The sequence below is a fragment of the Cherax quadricarinatus genome, chromosome 2 (genome assembly GCF_038502225.1).
Source record: "Cherax quadricarinatus isolate ZL_2023a chromosome 2, ASM3850222v1, whole genome shotgun sequence".
Lineage (NCBI taxonomy): Eukaryota > Metazoa > Arthropoda > Malacostraca > Decapoda > Parastacidae > Cherax > Cherax quadricarinatus.
The window spans coordinates 81,555,119-81,561,118 of NC_091293.1; the positions used below are offsets into that span (position 1 = coordinate 81,555,119).

At 42.5% G+C, this 6,000-nt stretch overlaps 1 protein-coding gene and 1 long non-coding RNA gene across 2 annotated transcripts in view; one reads left to right on the top strand and one right to left on the bottom strand.

Annotated features, from left to right (window-relative positions):
• The window catches only part of LOC128684422 (uncharacterized), a 205,428-nt gene that overhangs the window by 88,086 nt on the left and 111,342 nt on the right, over positions 1-6,000 (top strand). The gene's annotated exons all lie outside the window — the stretch shown is intronic.
• LOC138853317 (uncharacterized) overlaps positions 5,190-6,000 on the bottom strand; it is a 58,035-nt gene continuing 57,224 nt past the window's right edge. Inside the window, exon 5 of the long non-coding RNA XR_011392524.1 lies at positions 5,190-6,000. This exon is cut by the window's right edge and continues 305 nt beyond it. This is a non-coding gene — a long non-coding RNA (uncharacterized lncRNA).

Genomic DNA, 6,000 nt, shown 5'->3' on the forward strand with positions numbered 1-6,000 from the left:
CGAGTGCCACCGAGTTAATCTGTTCTAGGCATAAGTTTGGGTCTGTGTTGCTTAGTATATCTTCCCAGCTTATATCGGTTAGGACTTGGTTTACTTGGTCCCACTTTATGTTTTTGTTATTGAAGTTGAATTTGGTGAATGCTCCCTCGTGACTAGTCTCATTTTGTCGGTCTGGGGCTCCTCGCATACATGTCTGAACCTCAATTATGTTGTGATCTGAGTATATTGTTTTTGATATGGTGACATTTCTTATCAGATCATCATTGTTAGTGCATGCAGTGCATGCAACCATATGACCTGTCTTTGTAATACTCATTTGTGCTTTATTGTTATCTGTTTACAATAATGTTTTATCACTGATTTCATCATTGCTTAGTTAATCTTACGTTAATTTTAAGCCTGCCCGTAATGCTATGCATACAAGTGGCTTTGGCATGCTGCTCTTATTTTTTTTTTATTATCACACCGGCCGATTCCCACCAAGGCAGGGTGGCCCGAAAAAGAAAAACTTTCACCATCATTCACTCCATCACTGTCTTGCCAGAAGGGTGCTTTACACTACAGTTTTTAAACTGCAACATTAACACCCCTCCTTCAGAGTGCAGGCACTGTACTTCCCATCTCCAGGACTCAAGTCCGGCCTGCCGGTTTCCCTGAATCCCTTCATAAATGTTACTTTGCTCACACTCCAACAGCACGTCAAGTATTAAAAACCATTTGTCTCCATTCACTCCTATCAAACACGCTCACGCATGCCTGCTGGAAGTCCAAGCCCCTCGCACACAAAACCTCCTTTACCCCCTCCCTCCAACCCTTCCTAGGCCGACCCCTACCCCGCCTTCCTTCCACTACAGACTGATACACTCTTGAAGTCATTCTGTTTCGCTCCATTCTCTCTACATGTCCGAACCACCTCAACAACCCTTCCTCAGCCCTCTGGACAACAGTTTTGGTAATCCCGCACCTCCTCCTAACTTCCAAACTACGAATTCTCTGCATTATATTCACACCACACATTGCCCTCAGACATGACATCTCCACTGCCTCCAGCCTTCTCCTCGCTGCAACATTCATCACCCACGCTTCACACCCATATAAGAGCGTTGGTAAAACTATACTCTCATACATTCCCCTCTTTGCCTCCAAGGACAAAGTTCTTTGTCTCCACAGACTCCTAAGTGCACCACTCACTCTTTTTCCCTCATCAATTCTATGATTCACCTCATCTTTCATAGACCCATCCGCTGACACGTCCACTCCCAAATATCTGAATACGTTCACCTCCTCCATACTCTCTCCCTCCAATCTGATATTCAATCTTTCATCACCTAATCTTTTTGTTATCCTCATAACCTTACTCTTTCCTGTATTCACCTTTAATTTTCTTCTTTTGCACACCCTACCAAATTCATCCACCAATCTCTGCAACTTCTCTTCAGAATCTCCCAAGAGCACAGTGTCATCAGCAAAGAGCAGCTGTGACAACTCCCACTTTGTGTGTGATTCTTTATCTTTTAACTCCACGCCTCTTGCCAAGACCCTCGCATTTACTTCTCTTACAACCCCATCTATAAATATATTAAACAACCACGGTGACATCACACATCCTTGTCTAAGGCCTACTTTTACTGGGAAAAAATTTCCCTCTTTCCTACATACTCTAACTTGAGCCTCACTATCCTCGTAAAAACTCTTCACTGCTTTCAGTAACCTACCTCCTACACCATACACTTGCAACATCTGCCACATTGCCCCCCTATCCACCCTGTCATACGCCTTTTCCAAATCCATAAATGCCACAAAGACCTCTTTAGCCTTATCTAAATACTGTTCACTTATATGTTTCACTGTAAACACCTGGTCCACACACCCCCTACCTTTCCTAAAGCCTCCTTGTTCATCTGCTATCCTATTCTCCGTCTTACTCTTAATTCTTTCAATTATAACTCTACCATACACTTTACCAGGTACACTCAACAGACTTATCCCCCTATAATTTTTGCACTCTCTTTTATCCCCTTTGCCTTTATACAAAGGAACTATGCATGCTCTCTGCCAATCCCTAGGTACCTTACACTCTTCCATACATTTATTAAATAATTGCACCAACCACTCCAAAACTATATCCCCACCTGCTTTTAACATTTCTATCTTTATCCCATCAATCCCGGCTGCCTTACCCCCTTTCATTTTACCTACTGCCTCACGAACTTCCCCCACACTCACAACTGGCTCTTCCTCACTCCTACAAGATGTTATTCCTCCTTGCCCTATACACGAAATCACAGCTTCCCTATCTTCATCAACATTTAACAATTCCTCAAAATATTCCTTCCATCTTCCCAATACCTCTAACTCTCCATTTAATAACTCTCCTCTCCTATTTTTAACTGACAAATCCATTTGTTCTCTAGGCTTTCTTAACTTGTTAATCTCACTCCAAAACTTTTTCTTATTTTCAACAAAATTTGTTGATAACATCTCACCCACTCTCTCATTTGCTCTCTTTTTACATTGCTTCACCACTCTCTTAACTTCTCTCTTTTTCTCCATATACTCTTCCCTCCTTGCATCACTTCTACTTTGTAAAAACTTCTCATATGCTAACTTTTTCTCCCTTACTACTCTCTTTACATCATCATTCCACCAATGCTGCTCTTACCTGTATTTTTTTGGACCTCTGTATGTATGCTCAAATTACTAAATAAATAAATAAATACCTATCTCATGAAGTTAACTTTTCTATGAATTACTCAACATACACATACACATATTTAAATTGCACCAAAGTGGATAGGCCAGTTACCTTTAAAACCCCACCTACCCCACCACCCTCCTAAACCTTTCCAACATTCCATCCTTACCCATCCTTCTTCCTCCCCCATCTTACCAAAGCTCTGGTCAGAACCTTGTAACCTCATCCTCACACTCATTTTCAGAACAGCTGATAGTCTCATTACTGGTACACACTATACAATTTTCCTTGCATGCTCAAGTTCTTTCAGGCACAATTGTTGCTTCTCCAGTAGTGATATGCGTAACTGTAGGTTATATACCACTGGGGTACATAACCTGCAGTTATATACCCCAGTACTGTATATCATTCATGTACAAGACTTGCCTAAACCAGCATGGTTTCAGGGGAAGGGAAATCCTGTCACAAACCTACTGGAATTTCATGACAAGGTAATGGAAGTAAGACATGAGAGAGAGAGGTGGGTAGATTGCATTTTCTTGAACTGCAAGAAGGCTTTTGACACAGTTCCACAAAAAAGAATAGCGCAAAAGTTAGAGGATCAGGCATGCAAAGCAGGTAAAGCACTGCAGTGGATCAGAGAATACCTGACAGGGAGGCAACAACGAGTCATGGTACATGACGAGGTGTCAGAATGGGAGCCTGTGACGAAAGGGGTTCCACAGGGGTCAGTCCTAGGACCGGTGCTGTTTCTGGCATATGTGAATGACATGACCGAAGGGACAGACTCATAAGTGTCCCTGTTTGCAGTTGACATGAAGTTAATAAGAATAATTAAATCGGATGAGGATCAGACAGGACTACAAAGGGACCTGGACAGGTTGCAAGCCTGGTCCAGCAACTGGTTCCTGGAATTTAACCCCACCAAATGCAGTCATGAAGATCAGGGAAGGGCAAAAGAAGACCGCAAACAGAGTACAGGCTAGGTAGCCAAAGACTACAAACCTCACTGAAGGAAAAGGATCTTGGGATGAGTATAATACCGAGCACATCTCCTGAAGCGCACATCAACCAGATAACTGTTGCAGCATATGGGCGCTTGGGAAACCTAAGAATAGCATTCCGACACCTTAGTAAAGAATCGTTCAAGACTCTGTACACCGTGTACGTCAGGCCCATATTGAAGTTGAAGACTCAGATGAGTCAAAGGGGTGTTAGCATTTCTGCAGTCATTATTATTATTATTAGTGAAGTGTGCAACCAAAATACGTTTTGTTACTTTTATGAGGAGCACTAAACCTGTAAGGGTCATGCGGCACCTGGGGAAATGGGAGGCAATCAGGTTTCATCTAAGGAAGGGAAGATCAGATCCAACTCTAGATCAAGAGACCCTCACTGCCACCAAGAATCTTCCCTGGATAGGGAGGTAATTAAGTTCAGTATGAGGATAGGGAGGTAAACAGGTTCAAGAGAAGGATAGGGAGGTAATCAGGTTCAACAGGAGGATAGGGAGGTAATTAGGTTCAATACGAGGATAGGGAGGTAAACAGGTTCAAGAGAAGGACAGGGAGGTAATCAGGTACAATAGGAGGATAGGGAGGCAATTAGGTTCAATAGGAGGATAGGGTGGCAATCAAGGAAAGGAAGGAAGGTCAGGTACCCCACAACATGGGTCAGGTGCCTCACAACATGGGTCAAGTGCCTCACAACATGGGTCAGGTGCCTCACAACATGGGTCAGGTGCCTCACATGGGTCAGGTGCCTCCAAATATGGATCAGGTACCTCACAACATGGGTCAGGTACCTCACAATGTGGCGAGCACCTCGAGGGTAATAAATAGGTTAGGTAAAAGGACGCAAGATTAGATTTTGCCACTGAAGTGGCTAGTTTATTGTGCACCACATATCCATCCTGTGGACGGTAGCACAAGATCATATGGATACACAAAAGACCTAGGAACTAGGCCCCAAGGGGTTAACAGGAGTACATAGGGATTTATATCTACATATCTATAGTTCATTTATTTGTTACAAGTAAATTTAGGAAATTCGCTTAGTATATCTGGTATCCTATTTTCATTAATAAGATATCTTAACATGTCACATAGGTTATTATAATGTCTAGCTCTGTATTCCTCAATAAGTGGACAATTAAGCACATAGTGTTCAAGACAGTGACCATATGCCTGATCACATAATTTGCATTTAGTTTGATCATTATCTGTGTGTCTCCCAAACTGCCAGAAGTACTTGTAACCAAGCCTAAGCCTGGCCACTACAACATAGTCAGTACTTGTAACCAAGCCTAAGCCTGGCCACTACAACATCAGTCAGTACTTGTAACCAAGCCTAAGCCTGGCCACTACAACATCAGTCAGTACTTGTAACCAAGCCTAAGCCTGGCCACTACATCAGTCAGTACTTGTAACCAAGCCTAAGCCTGGTCACTACAACATCAGTCAGTACTGGTAACCAAGCCTAAGTCTGGCCACTACAACATCAGTCAGTACTTGTAACCAAGCCTAAGCCTGGCTTGGTGCAGAGCATTATGGGCGAGGGACCGAGTTCGATTCTCAGCGAGGGTAGAAACATTGGGCGTGTTTCTTTACACCGGTTGTCTATGTTTACCCATCAATAAAATGGGTACCTGGGAGTTAGTCAACTGGTGTTAGTTGCATCCTGGGACAAAACTGACCTAATTTGCCCAAAATGCTCTGCATAACAAGTGGTTTTCTATATAGTAGTATGTCATTGGTGTCATTTAGGGCTGTATACCATGTATGTACTTGTAGTAAATAAAGATATTATTATTATTATCTGCATTCTCTGTCCTCCTGTGCATCCAAGACCATATCATAGTGGTCCAGTATTTGCAAGACACAAGAAAGACCAGCTCTAAACCCATGCTCCCCAGGGTTATGCAATCTTGCTTCTTGGAACCCTCTCAAAGACTTTCATAATGTGGGAAGTAGGTGCTATTGGTCTATAATTATTTGCTTTTGCTTTGCTGCTACCTTTGTGAAGTAGGGCTATATCCATTACTGGCAAAATGCTGCAGTTCAGATGGCCAGCACTTCTGGGAAGACAGTGAATAAGTGAATGTTCTTTCTTCTTTTTTTTTTTTGGAATACTTTACCTTCATGAGAAATGGCCTGTGTGTTAAAGAGAAGCTTAACAGTCAGGAGAAGCATTACTCAAATCATAAGCACTGCACAGTTGAGGTGGGGGTGGAGGCAAACGTCACAAAGCCAAAAAGTGGTGAAAAGACTATTTACATCATTTTTTTTTGCATGTGAAAGTCAATA